The sequence below is a fragment of the Dasypus novemcinctus genome, chromosome 4 (assembly GCF_030445035.2).
Source record: "Dasypus novemcinctus isolate mDasNov1 chromosome 4, mDasNov1.1.hap2, whole genome shotgun sequence".
In the NCBI taxonomy this organism is placed as follows: domain Eukaryota; kingdom Metazoa; phylum Chordata; class Mammalia; order Cingulata; family Dasypodidae; genus Dasypus; species Dasypus novemcinctus.
Genome location: NC_080676.1, coordinates 167,623,478 through 167,647,313, shown reverse-complemented (window position 1 = coordinate 167,647,313; position 23,836 = coordinate 167,623,478). Strand labels below are relative to the sequence as shown.

Genomic DNA, 23,836 nt, shown 5'->3' with positions numbered 1-23,836 from the left:
CCTCCTCCTCCTCTAGCTACTGTCATTCAAGGAAATCTATGTCATAACACCAGCTGGATAAAAGCTTAAAGAACAGATGCCTCAGTGTCTAAATTTCAGAGAGAACACATTAAAATATCTAAATGTCCATGTTGCAAGGAGATATTACAAAACATACAAAGAAACAGTAAATGATAGCATTTGCCAAGAAGCAGGAAAAAGAATTAGAAACCACCGATGAGAAAGACCAGAGCTTGGAGATACTGTACAAAGACTTTTAAAATATGGCCCTAAATGTGCTCAAGAGCTAAAGGAAAACATGGACAAAGAATAAAGGAAATCATAATACTTATAGATGAACACAGAGAAAATGCCAATAAACAGACAGAAATCATGAAAAGGCAACAGAGCTCACAGTAACAGAAATAGAAAATTCCCTGAAAGGGTTCAAACAGCAGATTAGAGTGGCAGAAGAAAGAATCAGTAAACTTGAAGATAAGACAGTTGAAATTAGACAGCCTGAGGAGCAGAAGGAAGAAAGAATGAAGAAAAGAGAAGAGAGCCTAAGCTACCTGTAGGAAAACTTCATGTGTGCCAATATACACATTGTGGTAATCCCAGAAGAAGAAAGAAAAGGGCAGAAAGAACACTCAAAGAAATAATGGCTGAGAACTTCCAAAATATAATAAAAGATATGAATATATACATCCAAGAAGCGCAATGAACTCCACACAGGATAAACCAAATAGACCCATATGATAATGACATATGATAATCAAACTGTCAAATGCTAAAGAGAGAGAATTATGAAAGCTATAAGAGAGAAGTTAGGCTACATACAAGGGAGCCTAACAAGACTAAGTTCCATTTCTAATGGAAACTTTGGAGGCAAGAAGGCAATAGGATGGCATATATAAAATGCTGGAAACAAAAAATTGCCAACCATGAATTTTATACTAGGCAAACTGTCTTGCAAAACTGAAGGAGAGAGTAAGACATTCCCAGATAAACAAAAGCTAAGAGACTTTACCATGAGACTGGCCCTACAAGAGATACTAAATGGAATTCTTCAGGCTGAAAGGAAAAGACAATAGATTATAGATTGAAGTTGCATGAAAAAATAAAGATGTCCAGGAAAGGTAATGACATGGGTAAATATAAATGCCAGTACTATCATACTTCTGATTTGTAACCTCACTTTTTACTTCCTTTAGGATCAAAATTGCAAGTGCATAAAAATTAATGATACATCAATGATATGAGACTTGTAATATATAACTATGTAATTTGTTACAAGAACTACATAAAGGAGGGAGGACAAAGGGGTATAGGAACACAGTGTGTGTATTCTACTGAAGTTAAGTTGATATCAAAGCAAATGAGATTATTATAGGTTTAGTATGTAAAATTTAAGCCCCATGATAACCACAAATAAAATACTGGAAAAATATGCACAGAAAGAAATGAAAAAGGACTCTAAAGAGCTGGCTACAAAAATGGGCAAGTGATTTGGATAGGCATTTCTCCAAAGAAGAAATAAGAAAAAGTGGGTGATGTTAAATGTCATCAGCCATTAGGAAAATTAAAACCACAATGAGATACCACCTCACACCCACAAATGGGCTATTATTAAAGAAGGAGAAAGTAACAAGTGCTCCAAGAGTGCAGAGAGATGAGAACCTTAGTACATTGTTGGTGGGAATGTAAAATGGTGCAGCTGTTATGAACAACAGTTTGGCAGTTGCTCAGAAAGTTAAGTACAGAATTGCCATATGACCTGACAATTCCACTTCTAGGTACATATCACAAAGAATTGAAAGCAGGGACTTGGACAGATATTTATGCACCAACATTCACAGGGGCATTATTCACAGTGGCTGGCTGGAGGTGGAAGCAACCCAAGAATCTATCAGTAGATGAGCAGATCAACAAAATACAGAAAATTTTTCAGCACTGAAAAGAAATAAAGTTCTGATATGAGCTGCTCTGTGGATGAATTTTTTTTTTATGACTGAACATTCGTATTACTTGACTAATTGATTGTTTGATTCTTCACAAATTCTTCCTTTTTTTTTTTTTTGGTCTTTATTTTTTTAATATTACATTCAAAAAGTATGAGGTCCCCATTTACTCCCCACCTCCTCACCTCACTCCTCCCCCTATAACAACAATCTCCTCCATCATGGATGGATCTTTAAGATATGTTGATTATTTACTGAATTTTTATAAAGTTTTCATGTCATAAAATATTTTTCTTTTGAATTTTGTACAACCATTTAAAATGTGAAAATCACTATTTGTTCATGGGACAGACAAAAACAGGCATTGGGGGAGAGGAGGAAAGGTAGGATATATGGCAATCCCCTATATTTTTTACACAATATGTATATAATCTAAAGTTTCTTTAAAAATAAATAAATAATTGTTGAAATAATGAAAATGCTCTAATAAAGATTGAAGTAATTAATGTACAACTGTGCGATTATACCAAATACCATTGATTGACTGATTGTTCACTGTGGATGAATTGTATGCTTTATTAATATGTATCAATAAAATGGATTTGCTTTAAAAAATATATATGTTGAGTGGTATAAGTCAGACACAGGAATAAATATTGTATGACACCACTTATAAGAAGTAGTTGGAATATGCAAATTCAGAGAGAACAAAGTAGAATACAAGTTTCTGGGGTGTGGGAGGAAGGAGTATGAGGAGAAATGCATGATGGGTGCAAGGTTTCTGTTTTGGGGAGATGAGAAAGTTCTGGTAACAGTTGGTGGTGACAGTAGCTCAGCACTGTGAGTGCAATTAATTCCATGGAGTTATATGTTTGAGATTGAAAAGTTCATGATGTATATATATGTGGTGGTTTGAAGCTGTGTGTACCTCAGAAAAACATGTTCTTAAATTTAATCCACTCCTGTGGGTGTGAACTCATAAGACTTTCTGATGAGGCTACTTCAGCTAAAGTGTGGCCCAATCAGGATATCACAGCAGCCAGTCCCAGAATGCCATGGTCTTCAGGGAGAAAGCGTTGACTTGATGATGACACCTTGATATGGACCTTCTTTTAGTCTCAAAACTATGAGTAAATAAATTCCCATTTTTAACCTGACTCCTTTCATGTTATGTGTTTGAGCAGCCAGGGAAACGAATACAATATGTTTCCACAATTGAGAGAGTGAGAGAGATTAAAGACACAATAACTAAAAGCAATATATGATCTCAGATTGGATCTAACAATGGAGGAGAAAATGATCAAAAGAACATTATTGGGACAGCTGAAAAAATGGCAGTATAGACTGTAAGCTTTATATCAATGTGCAATTTTTGAACTTGATGACTGTACTAAGATGTCTACATAAATGAATATTCTTGTTCTTAGGAATTGTACCTTCAAGTATTAAGTGTTCAAGGAGCATGACAGATACAACTCACTCTCAAATGTTTAGAAAAGAGATAAACAGAAAGAGAGAAAGATGGATAGATAGAATGATATGGCAAATGTGGCAAAATGTTAAAAGTTTGTGGATCTGGATATTTGGTTGGGAGTATGTTGGACTTCTCTTTAAGGAGATTGTATAATTTTTGTAACCGTCCTGTAAGTCTGAAATTACTTCACAATAAGGTTTTTATTTTTTTGCTTTTTTTCCATTTATTTTCTTTTAAATGTTACATTCAAAAAATATGAGGTCCCCATATACCCCCCACCCCCCCTACCCCACTCCTCCCACATCAACAAAAAAGCACTCAGGAAAATAGTTTTTTATAAAAGTTAGCATACACTTACTACACTTATTTATACAATCCAGCAATCATACTCTTGGGTATTTTTTCTCAGCGAAATAAAAGCTCAATTTCACACAAAAAAACAGTATTCAAATTTATACTGGAGCTTTATTCATAATAGTAAAGAACTGGAAACAACCCAGATGTCGCTCAATTGGTGAACAGATTAACAAGATGTTGTACATCCACATATGGTAAAACTAATTAGCAATAAAAGGAGCAATCTATTGACACATGCAAATAATCTTGATGAATTGCAGGGACATTAAACTAAATGAAAAATATCCAATCATAAAAGGTTACAAAACTGGATGGCGCCATTTATATAGTGCTCTTGATATGACATTTATGGAGACTGGGTACAAATTAGAGGATAGAGAAGGGGGAGGGGGACTATTAAAGGGTAACATTAAGGCAGTTGTTTTGTAGTAAAGGAATAGTTCTATATTTTTATGTGCTTGTGGTTACATAAATCTGTGAGATCAAAGCACATAGAACCACTACTGCCACTATATATATATACACACACACAAATGACTGCAGTAAAAACTGATGAAATTTAAATAAACTTTGTAATTTAATAGTACTGTATCAATAGTATTTTCTTGGTTCTAATATTACACTACAGTTAGTTACATAAAATACTACCACTTGGAGAAGCTGGGTTAATGGTATGGGAGGCTCTTCTAATATTTTTGCAACTGCTTGTGAGCCTGTAATTATTTCAAAATAGAAAGTTAAAAATGATGGCACAACAGGACAACCAGCAAGATGGTGGCAGAGTAAGGAGCTCCTAGATTTATCTCATACTACAGGGCAGTTAGTAATCACCCAGAGTTAACTAAAGCACCCGTTTGGGGGCTCCAAGAGATCAGAAGAGCATCCTGCAATATCCTTGGAAGAGTGGAAGGAGGAGACTGCCCATCTGCAGAGAAGGTTTGTGAGTAGACCACTCCATGCTGTAGAAGCTGGTGCCCATCCTTCACTGGCAGCATAAACTGCCGTGGGAGCTATTCTGAAGCTGGAATTGGAAGCTCCACTTTCCAAAAACTGTGGCAGAAGAGACGGTTGGGCACCAACTTCAGCTACTGATTAGTAAACTAGTAACTTTAGCAGACTAAAGTATAACCCTAAGAACAGCTAAAGTTTGAGCCTGTCCAAGTCAGAAAGAGGCCAGCAGTTGCCATTTTAACTCCACACATGGCACAAGGGGAAGAGGAGCAGACTGAGAAGCACAGTGCTGGTAGGGACCAGCATCTTTCCATCCAGGTCAGATTGCAGCTCTAGCCTAAGCCCCAGCCTCACCTGCATCAGGGAGGAAGCCGTGGGGACCTGCATCAGCCTCTCTGGGAAAATACAGGCCATGCCACAGAGGCTGGTGATCATCCTACCCTGGCAGCACAAGCCACTCCACAAGCTGTTCTGTGGCTGGAATTGGAAGCTCCATTTCCCAAAAAACAGGGGAGGAGGAGACATTTGACCACTGATTTCAGCTACTGATTAGTAAATCCGGTGGGCTAAAGTATAGCCCTAAGAACAACCAAAATTTGAACCTGTCCAAGTTGGAAAGAGGTTGGTAGCTGCCACTTTGACTCTGTCCCCAGCATGAGGGGAAGCCAGGCAGATTGAAAATTAAAGTGGCAATAGGGACCGGTTTCTTTCACCCAGATAGTCCTGCAGCCCTAACCTAGGCTTCAGCCCCACCTCTAGCAGGGAGGAAACTGGCGGGCCCCGCATCAGCCTATCCAGGTCACTGCAGGTATGCCTGGCTGGCATAGACTGAATAATGAGAAGTCTACTGGGGCAAGCGCGGTCATCTTGGATCTGCACTGCATAGATTGCTGCCCACAGCTGCAGCTCCATCCCCTCCCCAGTCAGAGGAGAAAGGGATGTGAAGCTTCATTAGTCTCTCTGAGCAACTACAGTCTAGGCCTACACAACTTGGATTATTCCACATGGTTGTGGCTCTGTCCCTAGCCCTGGAGGAGGAGAAAGTTGGAAGAAGCTTCATCCGTCCCCTGGGGAAACAAAGGCAGCTTAAGCCTCCACTGCTTGCAGCATCAACTACATCCTTGGCTCCTACTATACAACCAGCAAGGGAGGAAGGGCAAGAAAGCCTAAACTAAAGAGAGAAACTGCACCCAGAATAAATACATCTACTAAGCCAGATGCCAATACAACAACAAAAAATTATAATCCACACCAAGAAACAGGAAGAAATGGCCCAGTCAAAGGAGCAAGATAAGCCTCCAGATGACATAAAGGAGTTGAGACAACTAATCATAGATGTTCAAGCAAATCACCTTAATAAATTGAATGAGATGGGTAAAGAGATTAAGGACATTAAGAAGACATTGGTGGAAGCGGACTTGGCCCAGTGGTTAGGGTGTCCGTCTACCACATGGGAGGTCTGCGGTTCAAATCCTGGGCCTCCTTGACCCATGTGGAGGTGGCCCATGTGCAGTGCTGATGCGCACAAGGAGTGCTGCGGCACGCAGGGGTGTCCCCTGTGTGGGGGAGCCCCACGTGCAAGGAGTGCACCCCAAAAGGAGAACCACCCAGCACGAAAGAAAGTGCAGCCTGCCTAAGAATGGCTCCACCCACATAGAGAGCTGACACAAGATGACGCAACAAAAAGAAACACAGATTCCCGTGCCGCTGACAGCAAGAGAAACGGACGAAGAAGACGCAGCAAATAGACACAGAGAAAAGACAACTGGGGTGGGGGGTGGGGGGAAGGGGAGAGAAATAAATAAATCTTTAAAAAAAAAAAAAAGGAAGACATTGGATGAGCACAAAGAAAAATTTGAAAGGATACAACAGCAGATCATAGGGGAATAGAAGTACAATAAATGAAATTAAAAATACACTGGAATCATATAATAGCAGATTTGAGGAGGCAGAAGAAAAGATTGGTGAGCTTGAAGAAATGGCCTCTGAAAACAAGCATGCAAAAGAACAAATGAAGAAAAGAATGGAAAAATTGAACAAGGTCTCAGGGAACTAAACAACAGCAAGAGATGTGCAAACATACATGTCACGGGTGTCCCAGAAGGAGAAGAGAACGGAAAATGGACAGAAGGAATATTTGAAGAAATAATGGTAGAAAATTTCCCAACCCTATTGAAGGACATAGATATCTATGTCTACGAAGCACAATGTACTCCCATCCTATTAAATCCAAATAGACACACTCCGAGGCACATACTAATCAGAATGTCAAATACCAAAGACAAAGAGAGAATTCTGAGAGCAGCAAGAGTAAAGCAATGCATAACATATGAGGGATACCCAACAGGATTAAGTCCTGATTTCTCACCAGAAACGATGGAGACAAGACACTGGTATGATAAATTTAAGATATTGAAAGAGAAAATCTTTCAGCCCAGAATCTTATATCTGGCAAGAATGTCTTTCAAAAATGAGGGCAAGTTTAGAATATTCAACAATAAACAGAAACTGAGAGAGTCTGTAATCGAGAGACCAGCGTTGTAGGAAATACTAAAGGGTGTGCTACAGTGTGAAAAGAAAAGACAGAAGAGAGAGGCTGAAAGAGTCTAGAATGAGGATTATATTGGTAAAAGTAATTAAAAGTGTCAAGAGTGGTAAAAATAAAATATGACATTTCATATTTTATTTCAGAATAAACTTAACCAACAATGTAAAGCACTTGTATTAATAAAACTACAACTCTTTGTTAAAAGAAAAATTTTTAAAAAGACCTCAATAATTGGAAGACCAGTCCATGTTCATGGATTTGTAGGACTAAATATCATCAAGATGTCAATTCTACTCAAATTTATATAAAGATTCAATGCAATCCTGATAAAAATTCCACCAGCATTTAAAAAATAAATGGAAAACATGATTATCAAATTTGTGTGGAAAGGTAAGGGGTTCTGAATAGCCAGAAACATCTTAAAAAGGAAAAGCAAAGTTGGAGGACTCTCACTTCTGGACTTTAAATCAGATTACCTAGCTAGAGTGGTAAAAACAGCCTGATACTGGCATAAAGACAAACACATATACCAAAGGAACCAAACTGATGGTTCAGAAACAGACCCTCATATGTATGGTCAAGTGATTTTTGACAAGCCTGTCAACCCCACCCACCTTTGGAAGTACAGTCCTTTCAACAAATGCTGAGAGAACTGAATATCTATAGCCAAAAGAAGGAAAAAGGACCCCCATCTCACACCTTATACAAAAATTAACTCAAAATGGATCAAAAACCTAACTATAAAAGTAAGAACCATAAAGCTTCAAGAAGAAAATGTAGGCAAATATCTTCAAGACCTGGTGGTAGGTGGTGGAGTCTTAAAGGACATAAGAGGACTGAGATGGACTACTGATGTTTAATGTACGTAAAAGTTTTAATTAACTTTACTGTAAAAGTGTGGAAATGTATAGAATTGATGGTAACACATTATAGTGAGAAACAGCTGGTTTATAAGTGGGAATGTGGCTGAAAAGGGTAGTCTAGGGATGTAAATACCAATTGAAAGAAAGCTAGAGAATAAGCTACGGACTGACTAACACAGTAAACCCAGAGGTAGATGAGAATTGTTGGTGGTACAGAAGCAAGAGTGTCCTTTGTGAGCTAAAGCAGCTGTATATCACTGTTGCAGGGTGGTGTAAATGTGGAGAAACATGGGAAAAATACAACTGGAGTGACCTATGGACTGTAGTTAACAGTAGTAATGCAATATTCATGCATCTATGCCAAAGATGTACTGTGTTTATAATGGGGGAGTAGGGAAAAAGTGTGCCAAATGTATGCTATGGACTTGGTAATAATTGGATGATACTATCTCATAATGTGTAAAAAATGTTGCACCACAGTGTGGTGTATTGACAGAAGGGTGTTGTATGGGAATTCTGCACATGTGAATGATTGTTTTGTAAGTTTACAACTTCTGTCATAAAAGTATATTTAAAAATAATAATAGGGTAGGTTTGGGGAAAAATACACCAAATGTAAGATAAGAACTATAGTTAGTAGTAAGATTTTGATGATATTCTTTCGTGATTTGTAACAAATATCTCACAACAATGCAAGGTAAAAGGTGGTGGGTTGATGTAAGGGACCCCTGTTTGCTTTGTAAGTTCACAACTTTAACTATACACTTATTATGTATGTTCATGTATAAATGATAAAGTAGCAGTAATAATAATAATAGGCTGGGTTGAGGGAAAAATCCATCAAATGTTAAGATACTTTGGTTAGTAGTAATATTTTGAGGATGCTCTTTAATCATTAGTTAAAATGTTTCACAACAATGCAAAGTGTTGGTGGTAGGGTGAGATATGAAAACACTGTATGATGTTATGTATGTTTGTTTTGTAGGTTCACAACTATTATACACTTATCATTTATGTATGCTTATATATGAGTGATACACTTCAATAAATTTTTAAAAATTAAAAAAAATTAATGGCATAACAAAACTGAAAAAGTACAGAGAAATTCTAAAACTAAAATCTAGTATTAAAGTTGAGAACTTAATGAACAGGTTTAACAGCAGAAGTGTATACAACTGAAAAGAGAATTAGTGAGTTGAAAATTAGGTCAGAAGAGACACCAATCCACAGATTTAAGAATCCTGATCAGTCCTAAGCAAAATATCTACAGAACCTCTCACTGAACACATCATAATGAAATCTCAAGAAACAAAGACAAAGATAAAAATCTTAATGGCAAACAAAGATTGCGCATCAAAGGACATTAGCAAAGATGAAATCAGATCAGTAGTTACTTCCGGCTGGGGAAGGATAAAGGGGTTGAGAGGTTACTGATAAGGGATGTGGAGTTTTTCTTTTTGGAGTAATGAAATTGTTCTAAAATTTTGGGGGACAATCAATGTACAACATTGCAGTGATATTTAAATCACTGATTATATACTTTCAATACACTATGGTATGTGAATATATCTCAGCAAAACTGCTTTAAATATATACAAACAAAAGGACATTAGCAAGAAAATGAAAGACAACCTACAGAATAGGAGAAAATATTTAAAAACTATAGATCTGATAAGGGCTTAACATCCAGAATATATAAAGAATTCCTATAATTCAACAACAAAAAGACTAACAACCAAATTAAAAAAATGGGGAGTTAATACTTAGAGAGTACAAAGTTTCTGTTTCAGGGGATGAAAAGATTTTCATAATTGATGGAGGTGATGGTGGCAGAACTCTGTGAATGTAATTAATACCACTGAATTGTATAAATGAAAGTGGGTGAAAATGGAAATTTTACGTTGTATATATTTGCTATCACAATAAAATTTTTTGAAAAAGATATTTCAAGCAAAGAAAATCAAACAAAGAAAAAATAACATCTTCAAATTAGCAGTAAAATGAAAGCTCACTTCTTGATAATAACATTGGTAACCAGAAGACAGAAAATTAGAGCTATAATGAGGTAAAAGAAAATAATTGTTCACTGAAAACTTTATATTCAGTGCAATTATCTGTGACAGTTTCAAGTTTTTTTATGAATCCCAGAAAAAAATCATGTTCTTAAACTAATCCATTCCTGTGGGTGTGGGCTCTTTGATTGCACTGGAATATTTAAGGGAACCCTGATTAGATCACTTGATTAGATTTAGGGCCTTTGATGGGATTACATCAGAGAGGAGTGACTCAGCGGCATGGGGGGGTATAGTCTCCACCCTCTTGCTGGGGTAGTAAATAAACTGAGAAGTAGAAGCAGAAACACACAGAGAACTGCCATTTTCTCCTGCAAGTGGAGAGGGCTCCAGATCAGCTACAGGTGAGAGAGGGGCCCAAAAGCAGAACAGATGGAGGAGCTTAAAGAGACAGTGCTGGGGAGAGATGAGCCTATGCCTGACACTCTGCCGTGGACCCACCTTAAATTAAATTTTAAAAGATGTTGTTCAGGTAGACAGAAAATGACCCAAGTAGAATATTGAGTATGCAGGAAGGAAGGAATAACAAATGAAAACTGAAAAAGTACAGAAAAAAGTAAATGAATATCAACTGTATAAAACAATAATTATGTCATATGGGACTTATATAGAGAAATTGAAATTCACTGTAATGATCACGCCAATAGCATAGGTTTTATTTTCAGCTTCCCAAAATCTCTAAACCCAGACAGAGCAAGAAGATTAACTAAGGAAAAAAGCCACCTCTTCAATAAACTAGACATCAAGGAATCTCCAAAATTCCCAGAACATGGGTGGGTATGGCCCAAACACTTGCCAACAGCTGGATCTGCTATGTACAGTGTGTACAGTAAAGAGAAATAAATTGGAAACAGTTCTCTGAACTACAGAACTCAGAAATATCCCATAAATACTGACACCTCCCTCTAAAGAAAGAGAGCACCACACTAAGTGGTAATCTAGGTGAATATTCTGCGAACAAATGGAGAAACTCCAAAAAGAACTTACAGACTTCAAATTCCAGGAAGATAAAAGGGAAGGAGAGAGGAAGGGAAGAAGGGAGGGGCAAAGGGAGGAAGGGAAGCTGGGAGGAAGGAATAAAAAGACAGCAAGGAACTACGAAGGAGTTTATGGACAACATAAATAGTGCCAAAAGGTCTAAAGTCCTCAAGGATCTCAGACATGTATACAAAAAATACTTTAGGACAGAGAATCACCTTGAAAGAAACTTCCCAGAACAAAACATAAATTAAGCTATCTTAGGAGACAGAACATTCCAGAGATGGAGAAATCCAGTGGAGGAAAACCTGAGAATGCGCAGAGTAAGTGGCTAGAGGTAGAAGCAGTGCCTTGGAGGGGAGCACGCAGGTCTCTAACAGCAGGGCAGGAGGAGGATGCCTTCCTGACTCAGGAGGCACGTGCCCAAGGAGAAATGCCTGCACGAAGATGCCATTTTAGAAACAGTCCATGGTAACAGTAAAGGAGGGATCACTTGATCCTTGAGGCTAGGAAAGCTACCCTGGATCATATTACCAAGAAAAAGTAAAAATGAAATGAACACCATAACAGGTAATATAGAAATATTTCCTGAAATAACCACAAAATAATTGGAGAAGCTGTGGCAAAAAGCATGTACATAAGAATCAGATATATTTAACTGTTCAACTAGGACTAAATGATGGCATTAAGGGTGCTAAAATAGCAGGTAAATGTAAGATGTGCTGAAAATATAAAATTAATACAATTAATGAAATGAAAGGTACAGTGGGCGATTAAGTGGAAATTAGCATAAGCTCTGACAGCCTCATAGTTATTAATGGGAATAAACTGATATCACACAAAAATAAGTGATGGGAAAAGAATAGAGGAAAAAGAGTTTCTAACTAATGTTATCATTGCTTCCAATAGGGAGTCAATACAACATATGTAAAAAAGGGGTTTACATGAGTTACACAGACAGCATATAAAAGTCAAGGAGAATAGAACCCTTCAGAAACAGCAAAAGAAATAAGTAAAAGCGGTAAAAGTTTCATGAGAGTTCATTATATATGTATTTGTTTATATTTTCAAAAGGAAAAATGGAAAACATTTTAAAAATTAAAGGTTACTTACAAAAGAAGGGAGGGAATGGGATAGAAGAAAGGGGACGGAAGTAGTTCTTACCCAAATAGAACTTAAAATACAATTTTTTTAGGCGGTATGGAGGATTGAACCCAAGACCCCGTACATGGGCAGCAGGAGCTCAGCCACTGAGCCACACCCACTCCCCATTGAGAGGCAGCCCTCTTGTTTGTCTGTTTTGCTCCTAGGAGGCACTGGGGATTGAACCTGGGACCTCATACATGGGAAGCAGGACCTCAACCACTTGAGCCACATCTGCTCCCCTTAAAATATAATTTTGACTTTAGACTCATGTAAATGTTTTACATAATCAAAATCAAATTTGTTTGAATCCCAAAAGCTAATAAAAAAAGAATCTAAGTATATATACCAAGTTGGTGATATAACCACACAGAAAGAATTGTGGCCACTGACCTTAAAGCACATAATTTGATTATATATCCTCAAGAGGATAAGGTATAAGGACAAAAAGAATTACAAGGAAATAAAGATGACCTTTATTTAGTAATCTTATTGATAGTAATAATATCAGTGTTATTATTATAAATTGTTATAGGTATGATTAGGATAAAGCAAATAAGTAATTATGCTAATGGTGAGAAAAGTATACAATTCATTTTAAGTAAAGTTTTATTTTAAGGAAAACCCTGTTATCTTAAATTTGAATTAGAAGTATTTGTGTGAACTCATGATTTTTCCTTCTTTTAAAAAAAATACTTCTTAGTTCTTTCCTCTAAAATTATGAAAAAGCAATGACAACCCAATTGCAATAGGCATTCCAAATACCCAGATTGTGATCTCTAAATTCTATTCCCCAATGGGTAGGGGATGTAAGAAATGGGGTTCCTTATAAAAAATTATTGATTCCAAGAGGTTTAGGAAATGAAATATGGAAGATGAGGTTGGGACATGGTATATGACACAAGGCAAGGAAACCATCAAAGACTAATGTGATCATTTTAAAAAGACACAGAAGTCATCAAATAAGGAACAATTCAAGTAAAACAATCATAGCTGCAATCAATAGAAATTTATTATATACATAAAAACCATAAGCTAATAATGATGCATTAAAAAGAAAAAAAAAAAAAAACAGGGAGAGAAACAGAACTCTTTGGACAACATTGGAAGCTTCCAGAGTAATAACTCATTATAATGAGGAGGAGAGCGATGCTGTGGTTCCAGGGCTCCGTTTTGGCCGCCATCTTGTTGGCCAAGAGGAACGGCTCAGTCTTCGTGGTGTTCGTGGCAGATGATGATGAGCAATCTACGCGGATAGCTGCAACTTGGGAAGATGAGAAAGTGACAGAAGCCTCTGCAAACACTTTTGTTGCTATTAGAATTGATACCAAAAGTGAAGCCTGCCTACAATTTTCACAGATCTACCCTGTAGTGTGTGTTCCATCCAGTTTCTTTATTGGAGACAGTGGAATTCCCTTGGAAGTAATAGCAGGAAGTGTTTCTGCAGATGAACTTGTTACCAGAATCCACAAAGTCCAACTGATGCACTCCTTAAAAGGTGTAGTATCAGTTGCGACTGAGAACCAGTCAGAAAGTTCGGTCTCTACTCTGTCCACCTCACTGGAACCTAACAACACTTGTGAAAACTCTCAGTCCAGAAGTACAGAGCGGTGTGAGAGACCACCCACTTCTCCTAATACAAAGTCAGATACTGCAGCAGACTAACCAAGAAACTTGAAGAAAGGAGAGAAGAGAAAAGGAAAGAGGAAGAACAGAAAGAGATTAAGAAGGAAATTGAGAGGAGGAAAACTGGAAAAGAAATGTTGGATTATAAAAGAAAGCAAGAAGAAGAATTAACAAAAAGAATGTTAGAGGAAAGAAACAGAGAAAAGGCAGAAGACAGGGCAACTCGAGAGCGTATAAAACAGCAGATTGCATTGGACCGTGCAGAGAGAGCTGTTCGTTTTGCAAAAACTAAGGAAGAAGTAAATATTGCCAAATCCGCTGGTTTGCTGGCCAAACAGACAGAAATGGAAGTCAAGAGGGAATCTTATACAAAAGAAAGAAGCACTATTGCAAGAATTCAATTCCGTCTTCCTGATGGCTCTTCCTTTACAAATCAGTTCCCTTCTGATGCGTCCTTAGAAGAAGCAAGGCAGTTTGCTGCACAGACTGTTGGCAACACTTACGGCAATTTTTCATTAGCAACCATGTTTCCCAGGAGGGAATTTACCAAAGAAGATTATAAAAAGAAATTATTGGATTTGGAACTTGCCCCCAGTGCTTCGGTGGTATTATTGCCAGCAGGCAGGCCAACTACATCTATGGTACCCTCTTCAAGCGGAGACATTTGGACATTGTTGGGGACAGTACTTTACCCATTCCTTGCCATCTGGAGAGTGATTAGCAACTTCTTATTTAGTAATCCTCCTCCTGCACAGACTTCTGTGAGAACAGCATCATCAGAATACTCAAACCCCGCATCATCTAGCAACTCAGAAAAAAGTCCCCACTTCAGATAAAAGAAAACCAAATGGGGAAGTGGACTTGGCCCAGTGGTTAGGGCGTCCGCCTACCACATGGGAGGTCCGCGGTTCAAATCCCGGGCCTCCTTGACCCGTGTGGAGCTGGCCATGCGCAGTGCTGATGCGCGCAAGGAGTGCCCTGCCACACAGGGGTGTCCCCCGCGTAGGGGAGCCCCATGCGCAAGGAGTGCGCCCCTTAAGGAGAGGCGCCCAGCGCGAAGGAGGGAGCAGCCTGCCCAGGAATGGCGCCGCCCACACTTCCCGTGCCGCTGACGACAAAAGAAGCGGACAAAGAAACAAGAGGCAGCAAAAAGACACAGAAAACAGACAACCAGGGGAGGGGGGGAATTAAATAAATAAATAAATCTTTAAAAAAAAAAAAAATAGAAAACCAAATGTTCTGAAGTGTTATCTTCTCTTTTGGGACGCTTACTATCTGAGTTTTTGCAGCCATCTTTCTAAAACCTATTCCATGGAAAGCAACTTTCACCTCTTTTTGGGTTTATTATTTTATTCTATTTGTTAAAATTGTGCATATTTGAAATAGGTTGTCATATATATTAGGAAGTATTTTCCTAGAAGGTGAGATTATCCCTTTGTAATAGTTAAATAGGAGCACTATTTATTATAATTTATACCTACTACTATAAAACACTCTGTTAGGCCTTTATAGCGAATCTTTGCATGAATCCTGTGTGATAAATAATGAAAATCCTTGCCTCTGTCTGCCATCAGTAAGGAGCTCCCCAGCCTTGTGTCTGATTGACTCTGTAGACTATGATTTATGTAAGTAATGTGATTAGGCTAATTTAACCTTTGTCTTGGTGTATTTCTTAACTATTAGTCAGAAAAACCAATTGCATTCCCAGTACATTCCTCAAGGGGGAATAAAGAAAAATTCTTCTAAAAAAAAATAAATAAATAACTCATTATAATGAAAACGAATTAAATCCAAGAATTAAGCATTTTTCCTGCCTTTCTGGTAGGAACCATATTTTAGTATAATCAAATAGCTCTGTGAATGAGGGAAACTTATACAAAAGAATTACAAATAACAAATGCAGAAAGAATTATAAAATCTTAAAATCATAATTTTGCTAACTTAATGAAATAACAGATCTAGGTAACAATTATCAATGGATAGTAAAAATACTAGATGAAAAGTTGATACCCTCAGTGATGGAAAAATCAGCTAACACCCTGTTCTAGTTTGTTTTGCTGCCAAAAGCAGATACTACAAAATGCATTGGCTTTAGATATGGGTGTGTGTTAGTTTCGAAGCCATGAAAATGTCCATCATCATCAAGATGATGCTTTCTTCCTGCAGACGGGCTGCCAGTGATCCTTACCTCCTCTGTCACACGGCAAGGCACACGGCAGCATCTGCCGGTCTCTCCTTTCTCTTCCAAATTTTTGTTGCTCTTAGATTCTTATTCTTGCTTCTGTGGCTTTCTCTCTGTTCATATGAATTTCATTCTCTTATAAAGGGCTCCGTTAAGAGTATTAAAACTCACTATAATGTATTACCATCAACTCTATCCATTTCCACACATACACTATCAAGTTAATTAAAACTTCTATACACATTAAGCATCAGTACTCCTTCACAGCCCTCCTCTTATCTCCTAATAACCTATACTCTAGGTTTTAATTCCATGCATTTATTCTTTTTTCTTATTAATTTTAATTTTTTTATTTTTAAAGGAGCATTAGATTACATAAATGTTACATAAAAAATATAGGGGACTTCATTTTCCCCAACCCCTAACCCCTCCCCCTTCCACATCTTTCCACATCAACAAAATCTTTCATTGTAGTGTGGTTAAAATTGATGAACACACATTGAAGCACTACTACTAATGGTGGCCTATAATTTACATTATAGTTTACACTCTACCCCACACAATTTTATAGGTTATGGCAAAACATGGAAAAGCATGGGAAAAATACAATTAATGTAACCTATAGACTATAGTTAACAGCAATACTGTAATACTCTTGCACCAATGCTAGAGATGTACAGTGTTAATAATAGGGGTGTATATTAGTCAGTCAAAGCGGTGCTGATGCAAAGTACCAGAAATCTGTTGGATTTTATGAAGGGTATTTATTTGGGGTGGAAGCGTACACAGTTACAAGGTCCTAAAGAGTCCAACTCAAAGTTACTTCCTCACCAAACTCTGTTGCCACATGTTGAAGCAAGATGGCGGGTTCTGTGAGGGCTCAGCCTTCCTCTTCCCTCTTAAGGCTCCGGGGACCCAGCTTCTTCCCATCTCAGCTGTAGGCAGGAGGGCGTGTTTCTTTCTGAGCTCAGCTGCTCTCGTCTCTTCACAAGGTCAGCTGTAGACTATCAGGCTCATCTCTCATTCTGGGGCCGCAGGATCAAAGTTCATTCCTCTTTGTGTCTGTGGTGTGCTCTCTATTCCTCTGGAGGTATCTTTTTCTGTGTACTCCTTGAGAGACTGTCCATTTAGATAGCCCACAAAGTGGGCAGAGATTCAAACTAAGTTGCCCTAATCACATGGTCAAATCAAAGCCCTAACCTTGATTTAATAAAGTAAAAGTGAAACCTCTGAATTTAATACAATCAAAAGGGTATCACACCCAGAGGAACAGACCAGTTTACAGGCATAATCAATATCTCTTTTTGGAATTCAAAAATAATATCAAACTGCTACAGGGGGTACGGAAAAAATATGCCAAATGTACACTGTGGACCATAGTTAGTGGTAACTGTCCGGTACATCTTATAATCTGTAACAAATGTTCCACAGTGGTATGGTGTGTTGGCGAAGGAGTGTTGTATGGGAATTCTACACACGTGCATAATTGTTTTGTAAGTTCACAACTTCTGTAATAAAAATATATTTTTAAAAAAGAGTATTAAGACTCATTCTTAATAAAGTGTATCACATCTCAACATAAGATCCTACTCACCAAAAGATCCTATTTACAATGGTTTTACAACCACAGGAAGAGATTTACTTTAAGAACATACTTTTCTGGATACATACAGCTTCATATCATCACATACTAAACTCACTCCTCAACCTTAGCTTCACTGTAAGGAGACAACCAGATATGGTGCTTCATGACATGATACAATACAAAGTACACAGCACTACCTATGAAGGCTGCTTGCCAAAAACCTGACCTTTTTTTCTTTTCCCCCTGGGTTATGTTGTATTTGATTAGGTTTGAGTCAAACAAATTCTAAAGTGGCAGGCTACCAAAAACACCTACCCCTCTTAGCAATGAAAGTGACATTAAGAAGATACAGTAGTATTTTTACCAAAATTAATAAAAGTTTAAAAACTGCTACTGAAAGTCATAACACACCATGCCAAAGGTTGTCATCACCCTCTTGCCCCCTGAGCATGACGACCTCCCTTCAGTGGGGTAGCTCTGTGCCTAGGCTAAAATTTCATTGCAAGATGGAAACACGGGCCTTCAACCTCCTCGTTAAAACAGTCATTTTCTTATAACTTACAGTGGCCATATGGTGTTTTAAATACTAATAGGAAACAAATGAGTCAATTTATGAACATGAAAAGCAAACTGGGATATGAAGAATAAGGAAAGGGAGGAAACATTCCAAAACGCTCAGATATGACATGATGATACTGTCACAGGCCTCAGTATCTTCTTTATGTCCTAAATAAATTGAGCCACCAACAGGAAAAAGGTCACCTGACAGAGAATGCTTCTCCTCCTCATCAGCTCTTGATACTGTTGTCAAATTTCTACACACTTCAGGCATCAGGGTATTGAAAGTGGGAAGTAGGTCCACGAGGGTATCTTGCTTTTGTGCACTTATCTGGGGTGCTACTTCCAGAGAAGGAGCTCCTTCACAGAGTGTGACCAAGACGGATTTCTCTAAGTTGCTCTCAGAGTTGTCCAGCTGCCCTCACCAATAAGCCAGTCTTTGTAGGTTGATAGAAACCATCAGTCAAAGCAGATGCGTATGGATTGTGGGGAAGCCTTCTTTAGTATCTAACAAAGGTGTAGTGCTATGTTCTCGGGCTGTGCCTGCAGCACACGAGCAGTAGCGGCCGGGGACGCCGAGGAAGATGCGGAGCCACCGGGCTCAGGGCCCTTCGACATGGTCCTGTCTTCCTGCCTCTTAGCTGCTCCCCTTTTATTCAAACCTGACCTTGAATGTAGTAAAGCCTCAGAGCCTCCAGGTTACAGGATATATGGGGTGCAGAGGAGCACAAGAAAGCAACCAACCAAACCCAGAGAGTGGCATGTCCCCCCAGACAACTGCCCTGCTGTCTTCAACTAGCAAATGTCATGAAAAGAAAATAGAGAGGCAGTCTTCTGGCTTAAGAATGGAAAGCCATGGGTCTAGAGAAAAACAAGGCTGCTGTTTCCATTTTCTATTGTGAAGCTATCAGTAAAAGTTCTTTTTTGGCAGATAGTAAAACAATGGTGCTGGCCAGTTGTATTTAATGAGGCTGTCTCAGCAATACCTCTCTAATCTGGACCAAAAAAATACTGCTCCTTCCCCAACCCAAGTCAGCAAACACTGCCACCAAAAACAACTCCCTCAGACTCTGGCACAGGAAATGCTGCGAGGGCTACAGGATTTGGAAAAGATGTCCAAGCAGATCCACTCCTGAGGTATGATGTGCTTCTAACCTGTCCTCTACATGGGAGGTGGACCAGTAACACGATTCCAATGGCTCTGCCCAGGATTGCACAGAGCAAGACGCCCATGGCCAGGTGACCCAGGCAAGGCTGCAGCCATTTCTAAGGGGTCTCCCCTGGCCTGGCCTGCCCATCCCTTTGCACTCAGAGTCTACTCCCCTGACAGACCCCAAGCAGATTCTCAGCCACACAGACGCATGATCTACTGAATGAGACTCTTTGCAGGTAGCCCCAGATTTTCTTTTGTACACTCTGCCCAAGGGATGGTTATACCCACTAACTGCTGAAAACCAAGGACATAGACCCAAATGACTAGGTGTGAGGTGGTCCTGGCCAAGGTGGCACCAGCCAGTCAGGCCTCCTCCTGGCTCCCCAGGAGCCTGGCCCACACACAGCCTCCCCTGCACTCTGCTGATCAGAGAGCATTCATGCATCCATGGTCCTCAGAGGTCACCACATGTGATGCGCACATGCATTCTTATTGGATCACAGTGTCTGGATCTGCTTCCAAAATTTTAAAATCAGGAGATATCCTATTCAAAGCTGACTTAACGACCTCAAGGTAGAAGCTCTGGCAGCTCTGAGCCCTCAGGCCCACCAGGCAGGGCCACAGGCTCCCACCACGCAGAGGGGAGGCTCCCAGGCCCCTCCACTGCAGGTACCTGAGTCTGTGGATGGCCTGGCCAGAGCCTTCGCCCTGGAACTTTGTGGCCCCTTAGCTGTGGGCCTTGCCACCCACGCCCACCCCTCAGTCAATGGTCTGCACTCTGGGCGGCCCAAGCCCTCAACTCATAGTGAGATAGCAACTCAATGCACAGCAACTCTTGCTCAGAAGTGCCTTTCCCACAGGCTGACATGCATTTAGCAACTCTGGAGACAGAACCAGGCGATCCATTCTGAATATGCTGCCAGAGGCCAAAGTGAAAATACAATATCAGCTCCCAGTTGGCACATATCACACATAGCAACCTTACGAGACATTTTTACCTCAAGTAGCATCTTCAAAAGGCCAGAAAGTACCCTTGACATGCAGCCTCTTTCCTTCTCTGTGAAAATGTCCCTAGCTCGACCAGATGATGCCTAAGTTTTCTCTTAATCTTAAATTCTAAATTAAGCATTTCATAATAAAAGTCCAAAAATGGTATGAGCATTATAGGAAAATGTTGCATATTGGTAAATGAAAATACTATTCACTTTATAGTACACCTGATTTGCCATCAGGCTACATAATAACCTTACTCACCAGTCCGCCTTAGAACAGCAGCTGGAGGCTGAGTACACAGACGAAGCAGCACCTGCCTCACCCTCTCCAAGCCTCTGAGAAACAGGTGAGCAGGGCAGCCTCCAGGTGGGAGGGATACAGGTGAGCTGAGGGATACATCAAGCCAGGGTGGACAGCAGCACTTCCAAGTGTTGGAACTCAAATGGGAGAGGTGCCCACATGACAGGGGCACCCACACGGGAGGTGCACAGGCACTCAGGGAAGGACACAGCAAACCATGAGACCCCTGGAGGGGCTGGGGGCTACAGCGACAGTCATGCCAGCTGAGTGTCCCAAAGAAGACGGGCAGCGAGCAGTTGTGGCAGTGACCACCTGTGCCCGCTTAGGTCAAGGTAGGCTGGAGGACAGTGCAAAGGCATCTGTCAAAGCCTGCAGGGTCTCTTCAGAGAAGGAAAGGACATCATGACTGTTTCTAAGGTCAAGCACTGTGGGCCACGGTGTGGCCTGGACAGACACCTCAGGTGGCCCTGTTGTGCAGGGCCTGGAAGAACAGTGGTCCCTGAAGGGATGGTGGCCAGGATAGAACGGACTCCCGACCCTCCATCAGAAAAGACTGCTCAGAAGGGTGGTAAGAAAGGGGCTCCCGCCTGGGGGGGCAGGATGAAGGGAATATGGCTGCAGAGCTGGAGAAAGCAATGAGGGGCTGATGTGAGAAGGGCCGAGGCACTCACATACACAGAAAACCACATTCTACGTTGTTAATAATTTTGGTTCATCCGTCACATATAATTTATACAACTCAAGGGGAAAAGGAAAATCTATTGTACTTACCCATATTTTTTGCTCTTTCCATTTTCACTTCCTTGCTGGTATTCAAAGATTTCTTCTTTTCCTCTTCATCCCTGAAGGATATTTTCACTGGATATAGGATTCTGGGTTGACAGTTCTTCCAGCACTTGAAAATGCCGCTTCCTTCTGGCCTCCATTGTTCCTGATGGGACATCTGCTTCAATATAAATTGGTTTTCCCCTGTAGATAATGTATTGTTTCCTTCTGGCTGCTTTCAAGAAATTTTCTGTTTTTACTTTTAAGAAATTTGATGATGATAGGTCTTGGCATAGATTTATTTGGGTTTTGCCCAAGTATGCACAAATTTCTTGAAGTTTATGACTTTTGTCAATCATGGGACGTTTCTAGACATTATTACTTTGAAAACTTTTACTGCTTCACCCTCTTTCTCCACTTCTTCTGGGACTCCAATTACATGAATAGTATATCTTTCACTAGAGACCCACAGATGACTAAGGCACTGTTAATTTTTATTCAGTCTGTACTATATTTTCACATTGGGTCATTTCTATTGTTTTATCTTTCAGTTCTTTGATTCTTTCTTCTGGCCTCTCCATTCTGCTGTTGGAGCCAAACCAATAAATTTATTTTTTGAGTTATTATATTTTTCAGTTCTAAAGTTTCCTTTTATTTTTCTTACAGCTTCTACTTCTTGGCTGAGACATTCTATTTTTTCATTTGTTTAAAGTGTGTTCATAATTGTTCACTGAAGAATTTTTATGAAGATTGCTTTAAAATCTTTTTCAGATGACTCTAACATTTGTGTTATCTCAGTGTTGGTGTCTGTTGATTGGCATTTGCCATTTAAGTTGAGGTCTTTCTGGCTCTTGACATGATGACTGACTTTGAATTGAAACCTGGATGTTCTGGGTATTGCACATGAGACACTGGATCTCATTTAATCTCATGTTTTAGTAGGCCTCCTCTGACACCATTTCAGCAAAGAAGGGGAGGGGAATACCACCTAATTACTGCTGGTTAGGGCAAAGACCAGGTTCCCTACTCAGTCAGCAGACAAGTAGGTGGGAAGGGACTCCCCGTGACTGCCAAGCAGGTGTGGTTTCAGCTCTGCACTAGACCTCTGCTGATACCACTCTGGCCAGAGGGGCACCTCATCCTGTTCCCCACTTGGTCTCCACTGACATGGCAGGCGGAGGCCTCCTTACAGACTGGCAGGGATGAAAGTACTGGCCACCCACCCAACCTTCTCTGATACCACTGTGGTAGGGGGTAGAGAGCCTTGTTACAGCCTGGTGAGATGGTCAGTTTAAGCTCTCCACTTGGTCTTTGCTAGCAAGGGTAGGAGAGGGGTTGCAATTTTGTGGTATACGCTTATACCACAAGTAGAGTGCTTATTATCTAAAGGTTTTCTGTCTTGCAAGGCTTCCCTTTACACGTTCCTCTGGCTGCAGAGAGCAGTATTTTCTTGTTGTTGATTTTCTGTCTGTGTCCATTGGCATTTCCAGGTTGCAAGCTTCTTCAGTACCTAATCTAGGATAAAACCTGGGAAACAATCTGGGAGAAAACCCAGGGAATTCACTGCCATATCATTCGTCAGGTCCCAAGACCCCTAACCAGTCTTCCTTCTCTCCACATTTCAGAGTCTTCTTATGCCTATTTTATATATAAGGTCCAGGGTTGTTGATGGTACTGACTAGAAAAAAATAAGGAAAAAAGTATGTCTAATCCATTTTTCTGGAAGCAAAATCCACTGATATACTTTATATCAATAGATTGATTTGCATTACTAGAATTTTATATAAATGAAACCAGAGTATAAACTCTTTTGTCTGGCTTCTTTCACTCAAAAGTGAGCATTTACCCATGTTTTTGGGTGCAGTAGTTCACATGTGTTTGTCTTTTAATAGCAAAGTTTAACCATCCAAATTTATTGCTATAATTGATGGTATTTGGCCTTGTCTCAGCTTCTTTTGTGCTTTATTGTTTTATTTTATTTTCCTTTCTGTACTTATATATTCTTGCTTCATAACTAGTAATTTGGAAGGAATCATATCTTAATACTTGTGGGTAAAATAAGGAAAAAAACACTTGAATTTATTTCTCTGCCAGCATCAAGAATGAAACGGAATATAATGAATTCGTCTCTTTAAAATGAAATATTTAACGTGCTTCTCCACACTACCAATACCCATCCCACTTAAGCTGGAATAACCTCAGTGTCTTGCCCAACAGAAAGGGTGGAAGGCAACGCCAGAGGCCAACCCACCTGGCTGCATCAGCTGATCTCGGCTGACATCACAGACAATATTAGGTCAGGTATCTAGAGCTTCACATTTTCCCTGTTTCTGTCCTCTCAGATTTCC

At 39.6% G+C, this 23,836-nt stretch overlaps 1 protein-coding gene and 1 pseudogene across 10 annotated transcripts in view; one reads left to right on the top strand and one right to left on the bottom strand.

Annotated features, from left to right (window-relative positions):
* The window catches only part of PCBP3 (poly(rC) binding protein 3), a 398,007-nt gene that overhangs the window by 138,944 nt on the left and 235,227 nt on the right, over nt 1-23,836 (bottom strand). The window lies entirely within an intron of this gene.
* Nucleotides 13,472-14,788, top strand: LOC101427682 (UBX domain-containing protein 4 pseudogene; annotated as a pseudogene).